At 39.3% G+C, this 18,143-nt stretch overlaps 1 protein-coding gene across 1 annotated transcript in view; it reads left to right on the forward strand.

Annotated features, from left to right (window-relative positions):
* rras2 (RAS related 2) overlaps nt 1-18,143 on the forward strand; it is a 55,650-nt gene that overhangs the window by 3,314 nt on the left and 34,193 nt on the right. The window lies entirely within an intron of this gene.

Consider the following 18,143-nt stretch of genomic DNA (forward strand, 5'->3'; position numbering starts at 1 on the left):
CGTAAAAATAAACACGCCTTCAAATGTGATCAACGTAGTGCTGCTGGCACATTGAGGGGTCGTATGCTACTTGCTATAAGACAGGACAAAGGTTGCTACTACGTTGCCTTTTCTATGCAGCTAAATCACATGAGGAATATGCTCATGTGCATTGGAGGAGCATATTTGCCTTGCTTGATTGATTGCAAGTGAGCAGAAAGGAGAAAAAAATCTCAGAAAAAGTTGATGAATTCAGCCACATGCAAGATTGTATGTACCTTAGAAATTTCCACTCACCTCTTCTGTGCAAAATCATATAAAACCTCATGAACTATGTAAAATTTGAACAGTATTGGGAGCGTAACTGAAAAAAAGTAATTAATTACAAGTTACTCCATTTAAAAAATAATTCCGTTACCCTCCCCCCGCACAACTCAAAAATATTCTGAAAGTAACTATTTAGTTCCGAATTACTGTTTAGACTTGGATGGAAGCCATCCCCGTAGATTGCTTAAAAATAGCCACATAACAAATGGAAGAAAACGTGTACCCTAACCTATAGCAGCGATGAAGCCTTCACATTTCTTGTGTAATTTTAAGAACTTGAAATGAACTCTTACCTGAGACATCCATATTCATTTTGTTTCTGGGGTTCAAACCACTTGAACGTTTCCTCCTCCGTTACTGAGTATCGTCTAACGCGTTATCTTCTTCTTCTTTTTTTTTTTTTACAGGCAGGGTGAATTGCAAACATAATTGTACAAATAAAACAACCAAAATTCGGAAGACTTTTGCAGTTAATGTTGTGCTTACATTTGCCCCATTGATAATGATTTCTGGTTGGATGAAATCTTCATGCATAGGCCACATCCCCCTCCCCATGGGCTGCCAATCATTGTGACAGTCAACCAAACTTGTGCATTTAAACTGAGCCCTGATTTCAGTATTTTATCTTATAGTTGTAAATACAGCTCAGATCTGAGTATTAATGGTAAGGAGAATATCAGTCGGGAGAAGTTTTTTCACTCTGTGTTTGAGACGGTTTCACCGTAACTGTATTGAGTTGTACTTTGTAGGGCCATATATACATGCAGACTCCACCTGAATGACGGGAGTAGCAGTGCGATGCTAGTGGACTAAGGGTTCGTTAATTCGTCCTTAGTGAGGGTGAAACAGGTACTGATTTGATGGTGTTGAAATTTGTGAACTCTTTTTAAATAAGTAGCAGAGTTGTTCCATTATGTTGTAGAACCTTTGAGTTCTAATATTTTATCGATAATGCATTACAGTACTTGTTACCGAGAAAAGTAATTGCATCCCAGGAACACATTACTTTGTACCGTTTTACTCGCAACCCTGCATTTGATGCATCGTGATAGTTGCATTCTGATGTTTTTCAGGCCTAAGTGGTCTTGCGTCGACGTTCCTGTCCGTCATCATGGCCGCTTGGTTAGCCCCACTTCCCTCAAAAATATGCACTCAGTAACTAACTTTGCCTTTTGCAGTGTGAAATGTATGTCTTGAGATTGCACTCTACTGCCTTTGCTCATGTTTCCGAGGGAATAGACTGCAGGCAGCTGCATGTCTCCACACACCGTCACACAATGGGGGGCTGGCACACGTTTCAGAGCGGGGGTGAAAGGCTTCTGGTGAATGTGTGTTAGTGTGAAGGGGGAGTTTGTCTAACAAGGGTTCAAAAAGCTCATTAACTGCATACCAAGTAAAAAGGGATCAGATAGCTGTGGCCCAGATTCTTGCCGTAGCCCACTGACACTGCCACCCCTCACATGGGGAGCTTTAAAAAAACAATGCATAAGTTAGCACCGGCTAATTGTAACCACCCAGACTTGTGGTTTATTGCCGGATGCATCGTTTTGGAAACATAATGGGTATATTGACTGAGTGGTGTCCGTCACCTACTTCAACTAGGAGTGGGCAGATCGATTCTGATATCAACATTATTGATACTAAACAAGTATGTGGATCTGATCAATACTATTGTCCTGGAACAATACTTCACTCCTTCACCAATTTCCTCGAAGTACCTGTTGTCTTTGTAAATAGCACTGGCCTTCTTTCCCTCTGCAATTTTATAAGTCTATACCTGAGTGTGTGACTTACGGGCACAATTGGGCACCTTTTGCTATCTGTCCTTATATTGCCCTCAGCCTGCCAGGCAAAACATCAAGCGAAATCTACCACCACTATCATAAGCTAAAAATTACAGAGGCAAATAGGAAGTTCAGCACGGTGTTGACTTTTTTTTTTTTTTAACTAAAGAAAAGGACAATGCCAGGTTTAACTTGTGTAGTAGAGTGGTCTGCAACTGTGGTCACACTGCACATTTACATAAACGCATGAAAAAAAGCTCACCCTGCAGAGAGCAATGACCCTGCAACCAAAAATATGACCATTTTACTGTTCCTGAACAAAAACCTGTAATCCTTTGTCACTGTGGCAAAACTGTGTGCAATGTGATTTACTGTTAAAGTTACAATGCAGTTTTAATTAAAAAAGAAACGTGTTTAGTGCCTGATCTAAAACCTACATGAAGGCAAGGATAAAATCTATAAAATAACAATGATGCCAGAGCCTGTATCCGATATAAATATACCACTTAAAAATGGTCTCCCTCCCGCAGTAACTTAAGAGTGTTGAGGCTCATTTTGATATTTTATCATTTTTGTTTTAAATCATCTTTTCAAAACAAGGTGCAAGCAAAGTTATTTTGTGAAAATGTCACAAATTATTGCAATCAACGATACCAACGTATTTACCTGCAGTGTAGACGGCGCTGGGCAAAGGAGAACGGGTGTGCGTGAGCCACAGCTTTTATAGCCCCCTCAGCGGCATGCAGCTTAGTGGTTACTGCGTCCGCGGCACAGTTGTGAGGTCATCAGTTAAAATCCAGCTATCAACCTTCAAGTGCAGGATTTGCATGTTTTCCCCGTGCTTACGTGGGTTTCCTTCGGACACTCTAGTTTCCCCCCAAATTCCAAAAACATGCTTTTGAGGTTAATTGGCCGTTCTAAGTTGTCCCTGGGCGTGAATGAGCGAATGAGTTGTCTGTCTCTGTGTGCCATGCGACTGGCTGGCAATCAGTTCAGGGTCCCCTGCCCACTGCCCGAAGATAGCTGGGATGCGTTCCAGCACCCCATAACCATACTGAGGATAAGCGGTGCGAATAATGGATGGATATGTTTTGCAGTTTTAAAATCAAATAACTTGGGACTGATATTATTATCCAAAATTTCCCTCATTTTATAGTTTACAAAGTAAACACAGTGAATGGGCCATGAGGTTTGGTGTTTTTTGATCAGTTCATCCGCCCTTGTGCTCTCGTGGCGTAAACGAGGCTGTAAAAGTGAGCGATGAAGAGATGTTGACAGCATGAGGAAGCCTCTTCTGAGCTCTCCAGCCGGGGGAGAAGCCCTAACAGCTGCTTGTGAAAGTCCAGGCTTTCCCCGAGAACTGCAGAGACCGTTTGGGTGGGGAGGTGGGAGGGGTCCGGGGCACTCTGGGTGGGAGGATGTTAATGGTCATGGACCATGTGGAATTTGGCCCTTTGGCAAAGGAAGTCACTCAACTGTTGCTGCACGTACACGTCGGATCTCCTAGATTTGGATGAGACATTATGCCTGCTTCCTGGAACAGAAGAACGTTTGTGTGTTCGGGTTTGCGAATGTGTGTCTAAGTGTTTTTATCGTTTTGTTAAAGATACCGAGTACATAACTGACATTCAGGTTTCATTTGTATGACGTGCAAAAGATAACATGCCTTGTTTTCAGAATTATTATCTAACAAAGAACATGAGAAATATTTTTAAAAATGAGCAAAACTATGAACCATGTGCTATATAAGACAATTTTGCTTTTTTAAAGGAGCTGGACAGAGTTTGGAACTTATTTACTCGTGGCCTTGTTTGTGTCATCATTGTAGCCTATGTCAGCTCATTCATGATGCGCTTGCAAGTACATGCATTTCTTAGACATGCTCGAATAAACTTTTTTTTTCCTCTTTCTTGGGGTTTGGGTTAGCGTTAGGACTGTTCTTGAACCAGTCTTCTTACTTTCACCATTTTTATGCTACTCTAACAAAAAGTTACCCAAAAAACTATAATGACTGTGCGTAGAGCATCACCCGCGTTGAGACACAAAATACTTTTTGGGGTGGCAATTCCTTATTTAGTGGGGTTATTCACAACTAAAGTGACCTGCCTGATTTCTTGTAAAAACTTGGGTCCTGGCCAAACTTGTTATGTCCTGGGAGAGTAGAATGTCTTTCTGGAAAAGTTGCTCAATCAGCAAAATAAAAAATGTCAAATCAGCTTTTTTTGGGTTCACATCTGGCGTAACCTACCTGACTTCTTGTAAAATATGGTTTTGAGATATAATGTCATTCTGGAATATCTTTCTGTAAACTGCCGAGTCAACAAACCCAAAGTGCTGAGCTAGCAGCCCCGAACTATGAAAAAACTGCTACGTATATGGAAATACGTTATATACTTACTTATATACTTAGATCCCAAACAAAAATATGATCAGTATATGAAGATGCGGTTGGGAGAAGATTTTCATATCAGTAGGGAGAAATTACTTGCTGTTGCACTCTGTGCATAAGACAGCGCCACCGTAACTGTATATAGTTGTCTTTTGTAGGTAATTTAAATTCGTACACCCTTCCTAAGAGTTGTGTTCAGTGTTGGTTTTGGTGGCGGATTTAGGGTTGAAGGTTATCGTCAAAGAACAGATGACATTGTGATTCTAAATCTGCTTCTAAAAAGTAGCAAAGTAAAGTACCATGTTGTAACGGCAGTCGAGTTACAAAATTGTATTAACGTGTTACTGGACTCGTTATTGAGAAAAGTAATTGTGTTCCAGGAGCGCGTTCCTTTGTAACGCCTTACTCCCAAACACTTGGTGCTGAGGCAGCGATGTGGCCAAGTCAGTCCATAAAAGATGATGTCGCTGGAAGCTGAAGAATGATGGGTTGGTCCTGTTGGTCACTCAGATGCCAATCAGTCGTTTCAAGCTGAGATGGTAACAAAATGAGTCTCTGGTGAGTCATCTGACAAATGTGGAACACAATGCTGTTTAATGTGATGTCTTAGAGGGAGGAAGCTTCTTTGTACGGGAAAGTGTGACTCATGTTAAAGACGCATGGCGATGTGTGTGTGAGACTGGGTCAGTGTCCCTTCGTTTCTTTTACCCAATAAATGTTTATGGATGTTCTTTGGTTTGGTTCGGGGTTCAGCAACCTGCGGCTCAGGTGCCCCATGTGGCTTTTTGATGCTTCCGAGTGGCTCCCTGGCGCTTTTCCATAAATAAGTGTTTAAAAACTATAAAAGTTGGGAGAGGGAAGTACATTTTTGTTTGAATATAGTTTCTGTGTGAGGACAATAATGACACAAATGCTCAAAGGCTGTAAAAATGTGTAGAATAAATTGTGCATTTCAAATATGAGTGTAGCCATGTAACTATGAGATGAAAGGGAAGATCAGATGGTACGAGTTCACAGGTGGGAAGTAATGGGTTCGACTGCCTCGAATGCGGCAAAGTCGTGTATTGTGACGTGAAGTGGTGACTCTCAGGCTTGAACTACTGCCTTGAGAACTTATCTGCAATGCAAAACTCAGAAGGATTTTTTTCTCCGATTGTTTTTCTCTCTCTATCCCCTGTTACCTTAGTTGAAGCGTTTTGCACGTTGCACTTGTTGTTGTTTTTCTTTTTAATCTTCAAACAAAACTCTTACATCAAAAATGCCTTTCTTCATTGCATTTCTTTAAATCTATTAAAGCAATATATTTACGGTGTTAAACTTGAGACTGTTTACATTAACAGAGTTGTCACATGGTGCATCATTTTCCACATGCTCTGCATTCTACTTAGTAATTTTAATAGAAGGCTTATATAGATACATACATCATGTGTTGTGTTCATTGTAAGGCTTATAGAAGGCTTTTAATCTTTTGCGGCCCAAGACCATTTTTTTTGGTCCAATATGGTGGCTCTTTCAGCATTTTGGGTTGCCAACACCTGGTCTGGTCCATGCACATTTGTTTTCTGCAGTGCCGAGGTGGATATAACCCACATTGACTTTTCTTTCCACAAAATTGTAATAGTTCCAGGTTGTCTGCAATCCCCAGGCTCCTTGCAGAACATCGAAAAATCTCAAACTGTTAATCTTTTGTTTATTTACTAACCACTACATTGTTTGCAAATCACAGTCCAAATAGCAATTCACTAATATTTATTTATGCAGCTTTAAGTGGGGACAAACTTGCAGGTGTCATTAATGCTATACAGAGTTTGCTAGCAACCTGGCTAGCTCCGCTAACATTGTTACTGCTGAACGACTTCTCAGGCTGCTACCTAGCCTTTGCTTCCCTTTTCCCCTAGCTGACTCTAAAACAGGGATGATGGTCCGTTTTGAGTCGAGGGCCGCATTGAGTTAAAACCTTTGGCATGGCAACCAGACCAGGAGAAAAAAATCTTAATCCAGTGCATGAAGAAAAATATCCAATTTTTCTAATTGAAATTTATGATAAAAATTAATGCACACTTCGTATGTATATATGTTTTACTATATTTTATATTTGTCCATCAATATATAATTTCATTAAATTGGGTTTAAAACACCCATAACAAAAGAAAAGTAATATATTAATTGCTAAGTTTTACAATATGCATTCTTTTGCATGATATTCGATAAATATCTTGATTAATAAAACTAATACATGCTAAAACTAGAATGGCTGTGTGCCATTAGAGCTTCACCCACGCTTAAAAGCGAAAGCATTCTTGTGTGGCATTTCCTTTTTAGCCAAGGTCATTTGCACATCAGAATGGAAAAGCAAAACAATAAGACTGAGTCCAAACTGGTTCTGGCCTGGGAGAGTAGAGTGTCTTTCTGTGAAAACTGCCAAGTCAGCAAAACCTAAAATGCCACGATAGCTTTTGTTTTTGGCAGTTTTCACACATAGCGTAACCTACCTAACTGCTTGTGAAAGATGGTGTTGACATTCAATGTCGTTTTGGCTCAGGAGAATGGAATGTCTTTCTGGGAAAACTGCTGAGTCGGCAAAACCCAAAATGAAAACATTATCACCGCCTTTGCTTTGCATGTGACCGATAACTAATTGTAAATACATAAAAATGCACAGTAAAAAATTATAAAAATGACATTTACATGATTTGAATGTACACAATGCAGTAGTCTGCTGCAACCGTTTTTTTTTTATTATCCGACATTTGTTTTGTTAAGGATTATGTTTTTCTTATTTTTTATCACCAGTGACACCTCTGCAGTCACAGTTTAGATAAAGACAGAAATGAAAAGGGGGGGAAAAAACATATCTGATCTGCGGTGAAGTGAGATATCAGAAACTTGTGTAAATGTCACACTAAAATACTTGACTTTTGAGGCCTATATGTCAGCAACTATTTGAAGAAACTCTTAAAGGTGGTCTACCTTCAAAACTATTCTATTTGGTGATGCATCTTCTGGCTGAAATCATTGCAGCCTCTGTCAACCTGCCTTTGAGCCGCATGGACGTTCGTGTCCTTCTCAGACCCACTCGACAAAACACTTCTTTTTCCATCTTTTTTAGGGGTTTGGGCTGGCATGGACTTTATTTGAAACAGTCATTTTCCTTTTTCACACTTTTCATCCTTGATTAAATGAAAACAACCAGAGCACTTGTGAAATCACGCTCCACCAAACCTCTTGCCCTGCCTCCTATCGGTCAGCCTAATGCGCTTCGTGGGCGGAACACTGATGATAAAAGTCAAATTAAAGCAAATAGGCACAGTAAAAAAAAAAAATATAAAGGCTCTTTGAACTTAGTCAGGTAATGTTAACACATACTTAATAGAGAAAGAATTTAAGTATTAACTTGTTAAGGACACCTCAAATTACGCACCTCACTTTTAAATTGAACAGCAAAATAATTTGAATTTTGGAAATCACACTGAATAATATTATGTTTCTTTGGATCCATAAAAATAGCATTTAGGTCCCAGTTAACTCAGTGAACTTGCATTTATTTTTAGAGAAATGACACCTTAGTACGTTGAAGAAGTTCAATAAGAAGCACAGTCCTTTTGGGGCATGTAGAGACAAGGTGAAAGTATGATCCAAACCAAACATTGCATGTAAAAAGCTCCACAGTGGCCCCTTTCAGGAAGAGAGCTTTGTAACCTTTTCTTCTTGCCTAGTGATACTGTCACATGCCATACTGCTGAGTGCTAGAAAGTCCCCTTCTATTAGTAATACGTTCCTCATTCACTGTAAGGTAGTAACATTTCTTTGTTCAAAAAGAGTGTACTAGGACAATACATTTATTGGTGGGAGTGCAGTCTATACCTCTATTATTTTTCCGTACGCTGTTGAAATAAGTGTTGAATTCTGAGTAAGACCCATTATTGATATCTTGGGGCAGGACCGTAAATTCAAATAAGTGGAAATGTTATCTCCCAAAATATAGTGTGATTTCACGTGGCAATAAAAAATACTGTAATTGTGCTTGAAAATGGACCAGGCTTTGGAAAGTTTAACTACAATCTATATTTATTAAGGCCAAGTGTTTATTTTTGTGTTTCCTGCATTTCCAAGATATGGTGATTTGGCCCGTAGTCATGTGTGCGAACAGTACATTAAAAGGGACAAATTATATAATCAACACTTGACTAATGGCTATTGAAAAACTAAGAAAATAGGCAGTCTAAATAAATCAGCCTCTTATTGAGCCGTTTCAAACAACGGACACCATAGTTCATGTTCAATAACCTCAGTTATTTTTGCCATATTGACTGCAAAAGAGTATTTTGCAAAACTGATCGGCGTGCTTTAGGTCTAGTTTATGCATAAAGTTTAAGAACTACTGCTAGAAAGTTCTATGTGCTTCATCTTATGCACAGAGCATTTTCATCAATTACTTTTTTTAGTGCCTGCCAGCCCCAACCCAGTTTGATAGATTATTTACCAAAAATTGTCAGTGTCTTGAATGTTTTAATGCATACTCTTGAATTCTGAAAAGTGATTGGTGACACCTTAGGAGTCCAGCAATACACAAAACATTCTTTTTACTGAGGTAATATGTTAGAACCTGGAAACATGCCATGCAATATACCAAAGGAATGTACTCACTGAAGGGAGTTCAGGATCTGTAAAGACACTCCCACCCATCTGGTAACACTCAAGAGACTAGCTGGTCGCTCTTTTTACTGCAAGATAATGAGAAACTAATGAGTATCCAGGGAGGAATGTTAGTCTGCTCATGCTACAATACAAACACTTGTATTATTCAACATAGAGTTAGCAACAACCACAAGGTACACTTGTACAGTCAAATCAAAAGGGATTGTGTTGTCCTGATTGTGCCAACACCACGCCCTGTTAAGCATTTTCTTTCCTCTAATTGGATGATGGTACTTGTAGGGTTTCACTTGTGCATTACAGAATTTTCAATCATTAGGTATGTTTGAGGCTTAAACTTATGGAGTTTGATTATGTGTTTGTTGTAAAATTTCACAATAGTAGTTTATGAACTTATCAAGCCCTTATTCTAACAAGGACTAGACTATAAGATCCAAACATCTTTATATTTTCTTAGTCTTATTATCTTATCTATTTTAAACAATAAACCTCACCCAACAAACCATTATATAAATAAAGTTTTGATTCAAAAGATACGACCATTCTGAAATTTCAGACAAGAATACCTGATTTTGAATCCGTTTTAACACAAAGTAAGCATTGTCACACCCCGCTGCTCGTCAATGCAGAGGTTAGGCTCATCTCTAAAGAGTAGGATGACTCTTTACACCGAAAAACAACAGACAATATGAAGAAGGCTTCTCCTGTTACTGATAACCATGGCAACCAGTAGTATCTGTTTGATTTGAGGGAGCAAACCCCTATCCCAGATAACGGCCTGTCTGTACTTGCCCAAGACACACCACAGGAAGTTGTGCTCTCATGTCCTGGTAGTTAAGGAATTTGTGAACCGTGAACCACTCATAGCTAATGTGAAAAAGTCTCCAAATAGCTAGTGACTAACTTTCTTTAAAGCCACAAACTTTTAACTATTGAACTAACTGTAACTAACGGTAACTGTTGTTTTTTAATCAGCATCATCTTTTAGTAATACACATTTTATATTTCTAACCTCAATTATACAACTAATAACACATTTAAAAGTTTTAAAAAAAATTCAAAGTGACAAATTAATAGAAATAAGCTGGTTAATTCCACGTGTATGAATTGTCAATAAAAGGTTTTTACAATCATATACTTCCTAATATCAATGCATAGCTTTGCTAACTCTTTAGTTGCTGAGCCTCACTATGCAAGCAGACAGATGAGGCAAAGAGCTACTATGTGTTGTTTTGGCAATTGTTCCCTGTTCACACATCTGCTTGTTTTAGAATAACTGGCAACAGTTTCAGGTCTCACGTCTCTGTCTTTTCACATTGGCAACAACTCTGTCTATGGTAAAATGACATGTTGCTTAATTGAGCTTCTCACCCTAATTTTAAAGTATTTGCACAGTCTTCGCATATGGAAAACCTACTGCATAGTTTATCTGTATTCATATTCAAAGGGGTCTTTCACACCTATGCTTTCTTTCATTATGTAGTCCAGATACATTTCTATTTGGTATGGGTTTTCACACAGCTCAATTCTATTATTTTGGGTATAGTCGGCATACGGGCCAAAGCGAGATCGCAACAATACACCATATACAACACAATTTAGGAATCACATTCACTGTTCACCAATCCCTTAAACTCCTGGTTCGTAGGGGCACCACTTCTTGTGGTTAATCTTGGGCAAGTACAGCCTGGCAACGCCCCTCCATCTCCAGGCTATTTTTTGGGTCTGGGTTTTCTCCCCTACATGAAACATGGTTACCTTCATCATCTGGTCACTTTTTGTTTTTCGGTGTAAAGTTTTACCTTGCTCTTCAGAGATGAGCCGGATCTTGGCATTGACGAGCAGCGGTCTTTGTGTGACAATACTGATAAGTAATGTTAATGTATCTATTTTTACAAATATAACTAGCATTAAATATCATAGTATGGACTGTTTAATGAATTAATTGTACATTTTTAGCAGCACAGCAGATGAGAGATTAGCATGTCCGCAGACCAGTCCTGAGGTCATGGGTTCAAATCCCGCTACCAGCCTTCCAGTGCAGAGCTTGCATGTTCTGCCCGTGCGTGCGTGGGTTTTCTCTGTCACTCCGGTTACCTCCCACATTCCACAAACATGCATGTCAGGTTAATTGGCCGGTCCAAATTGTCCCTAGGTGTGAATGAGCGAGTGAGTTGTCTGACTCTGTGCCATGCGACTGGTTGGCAACCAGTTCAGGGTGTCCCCTGCCCACTGCCTAAAGATTCCTGGGATGGGCTCCAGCACCCTCGCGACCCTACTGAGGATAAGTGGTGCAGATAATGGATGGATGAATTGTGGTGGTATATATGATGAAAAACTGATGGGAAAGTGACTGCATGGATTTTACTCTTTGAATGTGGTCTAACTAAACAAACAAAACTTTTTCTAGTCTTCCTTTCTTTGCACCTCTAGCAACATGAACTTGTGCAGTTGTTGTCCCACTCGAATAGGAACTGTACACTGTATACAGAACTGTCTTTAAGAATTGCAACATTCTTTATTTTCTGTAATGTAAAAAAACAACATACATTCTGGATTTATTACAAATAAGTAGAAATGTTGCAAACCCTTTATTGTTTTAATATTACTGACACAAACTCAACCATTCCATCTCAAAATATTTAAATATCATAAAAAAATGTTAGTTTGCTGTAAGCTATAATCAGCAACGTCATAATAATAAAGGGCCTGCAATTTTGGAATTAATCAAAAATTAAGGACTATTTTCTTTTGAAAATTGGATTACATAAAATATCTTTATCACAATATTCAAATTTTCCGAGACAGGCTTGTATATTTGTTTGACAAAATAACAATATGACAACCACTGTGTCTGTAGGTCCGGGGATAAAAAATGTTACTGGACCGCATCCTTTGTCATAAAATTAATAATATGCGGCCTGCCATTAATGTTGTCCGCAGTATAAAATACATTTTGACCCCCTCCCTCCCCCAAAAACTTATATAACAATTTGACCAGATGATGGCAGTAGGCCTTTGCCCTCCCTGCCCTTGGCTTTCTGTGAGAATTTTAGCCCAACCCGTTTTCGACATGGCGACTGTAATAAAAAAAGGAAAATTGACCGTTTCCAGGACAAGTGGGAATTGGAGGATTTTTTTCACTGAAATCTGAAACAACTGCGTCTGCTTAATTTGACAAAAGACAGTGGCTGTTTACAAATAATATAATATTGAGAGGCACTGCCAGACGAAATATTCCGACTAAAAAGCTAGAAACTAACGCTTTGAAAAAGTGAGGCAACTGGAAGCTGTTTTACCGGCACAGCAGCGCTTTTTCACGAGACCCTGCAGGTAAAATGAAAATGCGACAAAGGTGATCTATAAGGTCGCGATGCTGATCGCCAAGCACAACAAATCTCTCACTGAGGGGGAATTTATTAAAGCCTGCTCAAAGAACGCCAGGCTGAATAGTCGGCCCTCAAACATTTTCAGTGTATCAAATCTGGACATCCCTCTGCTGTAGGTTATGTTTGAAATGGAATATAAATATATATATTTGAAACAAAATCAAAATTCAGGTCACGGGCAAAAATAGAATGATGTCATTGCTTTACCAGAAGTTTACACTTACTAAGCATTCTTCTTCTGTCATTTTCAATACTGCCAGCCTGCTCTGGCCGTTTTGGTATGCATATTTATTAAGCATTGTATGATTGCATGTTAAATAAGGACAGGCCTAATGAGATAGAATCATAAATGAGTTAATTTTGCCTTTGTGCAAATCAAGAAAAGTGGATTGTAATTTAATATTAATATTCTTTTATAAATGATTGAGAATTGCTTCAAATTATTCAGTTCTGAATGACTTTTGGATGTGCCCTTTTATTGGCAAGTAAGCAGTCCAGGGTATCCACTCCGGTTACTTGACTTTAGCTGTTCACCTGTAAGCTGCTACCTTATTATAGACAATAATGAAAAAAAAATCTAATGTCCAAGGAAATATAATCTAACAATACCCTGTTGATTGTTAATGGCAATAATTGTTACCAGTTTAGTTCAATAGTTATTTGTTTGAATGTTATTCGAGCATTATGGTCTCTCCATGGTAGATGGAAACAATAGAATCATTTCAGTTTTGAATGGTTGTTGTTTAGCTTTTCATTTTCATTTTGCGGTGTTAGCTGTCTGCAAGACATGGTGGACATTTGGTGTTGTCTCATGCACAGTGACGAAAGACTAAGGCAGTGGTCCTTTACCATTGGGCCGGGGGTCATTTGGTACCGGGCCACACAGAAAAAAAAAAGTTCCCTTATTTTTGCGTGTACTGAAAATATTCTGGTAAAACACACATATTTTTAATGCACAAAAAGAGCTCTAAGTTTTGGGTGTGTTGTTATTCTAGGTTTTATTGTAGTTTAAATGTGATTATGATTCCTGTAATTTAGCAATTGATTGATCAGTCGAAATCTAGCGCTGACCACGTTTGCATAACTTTGGATGCAACGGGAATCAAACCTACATCGTGGTGTTGAGAAGTCTGAATTTTAGCCACTAGATTACTAGGGATGTGAATGACATCGGAAAAGGCTTTAGATTTTATCTCATCATTACACTATTTTTACTCATGGTACCTTGTTCTTAAATATGATGTGCCATAATTAAAATAATTTATTGACACTGGAAACTCATACCAAAAATAAAATTTACAATGTATCTATTTGTCCTTTAAAGTCCGATTCATCATCAGATACACTATGTGTTTTCTCACGTGCTAATTTACGTTTATATCTTTTAACGACAGTAAACTGAGTATTAAAACAATATAAAACCTAATGCCTTTTCCTTTGTCATCTAAATCCCTAGCAGTCTAGTGATTACACAGTGGATGTAGGCCCTGTTAGAGCTAGTTTACCACACCAGTTTCATATGTTAAGTCACTGAACCCTACTATATGTATCATGAAATATTCTTTTTTTGTGTGTCCTTATATTCCCCATCCTAACCCACTTCTCAAATTGTTCTTTCACTTTTTCTGGTCAGAGGCCAGAGTTGCTTAACTGGGCAAAATCATGCAGATTGGACACTTTTTGCTCAACATAGTATGGATTGAAATATGAAGAAAGTAATTACAATACGTACTGTACTACCATGACATTCGCACGTTGGATCACTCCCGATGTGCAACATTTCACGCAGCACTGATTGGCCAAGCAATGTCACATGATCATTGACCCTCGTGGCAAAAGCTCCAACAAACCCCCGAGACTAACTCACCGAACCCCTAGAGCAGGGGTCGGGAACCTATGGCTCGTGAGCCATATATGGCTCTTTCTATAAGTATCTGTGGCTCAGAGACAAATTTGATTGCATGCAAATTTTCTCCATCTCGTCCAAAACATAAGATACTAATCCTTTTCAGATACACGCAGAGCCAAACCAAAGCTAACAATAGAGCAGTACTTCGCAGTATATATAGGGCACGTTTTTCACTACAATTTACAGTCAAGGTGTCACACAAAAAAAGGGGGAAAAAAAAACTCGTTTTGGCTGTAAAATGCTAAATAATCCTTTATATAAAAGTTCACTATATAATCTGTGTTCAGTGTTCAGATACCTTATGATGAATCCACAGAACTGTAAATATGCCAAAACACCGGAAGAGAACGTAGTCATTTGATTGGGTGAGTGGGAGGGATGGGTGGAGCTATGCAAAAAGTGCAAGCACTCCCTCCCATCTCTCGCCCTACGCCGTCCGCGGCAAAAGTGAGCTCATCAGGCTCCCTGTTTGCAGAATGTTGTGACGTTTTTACACAATAACTGCTTGCATCTGGTTTTGAAACCAATATGTATGAAAAAAAGGGTCAAAAGGAGTTTAACCGATAATGAGTAATTGCAAGAAAGAGAAAAGTTTAAAGTGGTATGTTTGTTGATTTTGGGACAGGGGCTCTGGCATTATTCTCTTTTCATAATTTTTATCAAATCATCAAAAATAAATGTGCTGAAGACTAAGCTTTTGTCTGGGGCGCGGGTTTAGCAATTTAGTAAATTTGTCTCATAATAAATGGTGTGGCTCTTTCCCAAAATAAAATTAATATTTTTTGCTTTTATGGCTCTTAGAGTCAAAAAGGTTCCCGACCCCTGCCCTAGAGGGTGATCAAACCTAGGTGAGGAGACACTGATACAGGCGTGTTATCATTGTTATTATCACTAGTTATTGGGCCAGGCGACAAGTAAATTGTCAGACATTAAACTGGTCTGTGGTACGAAAAAGTTAAGAGACCACTCGGCTGTCCGTCAGAGCGACATGAAGCCAGGCAGCAGGCAGCCCCTCACCAAATCAGCCTGTACAGCATGACTCAATGTCTCAATGTGCAGTTGACTACAACTGTAAGTAAACCACATTATTAAGGAAAGTACAGTAATCCCTTGGTTATCACGGTTAATGGGGACCAAAACCACCCACGAAAAGTGAAAATCCGCGAAGTAGCGACGCCCCTTCAAAAATGCTTTAAATGTTTTTTTTAAAAATTATTATTTTATTTTATTATTTTTTTTTTTTAGACCCGTTTAATGGAGACAAAAACCACCCGCGAAAAGTGAAAATCAGCGAAGTAGCCATGCCCCTTCAAAAAATGCTTAAAAAAATATACAGTGCATCCGGAAAGTATTCACAGCGCTTCACTTTTTCCACATTTTGTTATGTTACAGCCTCATTCCAAATTGTATTAATTTAATCTCATCTCAAAATTCTACACAAAATACTCCATTATGACAATGTGAAAGTTTTTTTTTAACTTTTTTTGAATTTATTAAAAATAGAAAACTAAGAAATCACATTTACATAAGTATTCACAGCCTTTGCTTAATACTTTGTTGATCCACCTTTGGCAGCAAATACAGGCTCAAGTCTTTTTGAATATGATCCCACAAGTTTGTCTGGACTCTGACTGGGCCACTCCAGGACATCCACGGAGTGGTTCTGAAGCCAATCTTTTGAGAACTTGGCTGTGTGCTTTGGGTCGTTGTCCTGCTGAAAAATGAACCTTCGCCCAACCTGAGGTCAAGAGCGCTCTGGAGCAGGTTTTCATCCAGGATATCTCTATATATTGCTGCATTCATTTTTCCTTCTATCCTGACTAGTCTGCCAGTTCCTGCTGCTGAAAAACATCCCCACAGCATGATGCTGCCACCACCATGCTTCACTGTAGGGATGGTATTGGCCTGGTGATGAGCGGTGCCTGGTTTCCTCCAACCAGGCGCCTGGCATTCTCACCAAAGAGTTCAATCTTTGTCTCATCAGACCAGAGAATTTTGTTTCTCATGGTCTGAGAGTCATTCAGGTGCTTTTTGGCAAATTCCAGACGAGCTTCCATGTTCCTTTTACTAAGGAGTGGCTTTCGCCTGGCCGCTCTACCATACAGGCCTGATTGGTGGATTGCTGCAGAGATGGTTGTCCTCCCGGAAGGCTCTCCTCTCTCCACAGATGAACGCTGGAGCTCTGACAGAGTGACCATCGGGTTCTTGGTCACCTCCCTGACTAAGGCCCTTCTTCCTCGATCGCTCAGTTTAGAAGGCCGGCCAGCTCTAGGAAGAGTCTTGGTGGTTCCAAATGTCTTCCGTTTACGAATAATGGAGGCCACTTTGCTCATTGGGACCTTCAAAGCAGCAGAAATTTTTCTGTATCCTTCCCCAGATCTGTGCCTCAAGACAATCCTGTCTCGCAGGTCTACAGACAGTTCTTTTGAATTCATGCTTGGTGTTTGTGCTCTGACATGCACACTCAACTGTGGGACCTTATATAGACAGGTGTGTGCCTTTCTAAATCATGTCCAATCAACTGAATTTACTGCAGGTGGACTCCAATTAAGCTGTAGAAAGATCTCAAGGATGATCAGTGGAAAAAGATGCACCTGAGCTCAATTTTGAGCTTAATGGCAAAGTCTGTGAATACTTATGTAAACGTGATTTTTTTTAGTTTTCTATTTTTAATAAATTCAAAAAAGTAAAAAAAATGTTTTCACATTGTCATAATGGAGTATTTTGAGATAAGAGATTAAATTAATACAATTTGGAATGAGGCTGTAACATAACAAAATGTGGAAAAAGTGAAGCGCTGTGAATACTTTCCGGATGCACTGTATATATATATATTTTTTTTTTTTTTTTTAGACCCGCGAACGTGGAACCGCGAAGTAGCGAGGTCCCACTGTAATCGGAAAACCTTTCAACAAACCAAAACAAAAGAACTGGACACTGCTGGAATTATCTTTCATAGTCACCGTAACCTGTTTTATCCCGCTGACAGGCAACTGCGGGGCACGACTGCAAACTTAAATATTTGAGTTGGCTTGAGTCACTAGATCAGCTGTTACTCTGATCTAAAAGGTGCAGTAACTGTAACACGTGTGTCCCCAGCAACAGCTGGCACCGGAAAACACAAGGTAAAACTGTCGATTGGCATTTGCCACGGCATGGTAACTAAACAGCCGGTTGACTATTTTTCTGGCATGCATAGCCTTCTTCCGGCAGCCAGTTGCTGGGCTCATGGAGACAAACACGCACAGTAATACCTACATACAAAATGGACCTGCAATGCATATGTTTTGGGGGAAAACCAAAGTGCCCAGAGTAAAACCAACTCTAGGACGTGGAGAACATGCAAACTCCACACAGGGAAGCTGGGATTCAACCAGGGACCTCTGAACAGTGGCGCAGACGTGCTAACCAGTCATCTACCGTTCTGCCCTATATGCTTACATTCTGAATGTGGACTTACTCTGATAAATTGTTATGAATAAAAGGATGAATTTCTGGCCTTTAAAATTATATTTAAAGGAAAAATTTGAGATTTTTCTGGCGCGTGCCATGAAGTCCACAACAGGAAGAGCTTGTTTGTGGCTCTTGTGGTTCTAGACTTTTTAATGTTGGAACTTTTCAGAACTCTTACTTTAGTCTGTCGGAAATAACCCAATTTGTGCCTAAGAGGTCTGACCTCATAACATTTTTTGCAAATTCCAAAGGTGGAT

This window comes from Urocampus carinirostris, chromosome 4 (genome assembly GCF_059441175.1).
Source record: "Urocampus carinirostris isolate Australia breed hairy pipefish chromosome 4, RoL_Ucar_1.0, whole genome shotgun sequence".
NCBI classification, from domain to species: Eukaryota; Metazoa; Chordata; class Actinopteri; order Syngnathiformes; family Syngnathidae; genus Urocampus; species Urocampus carinirostris.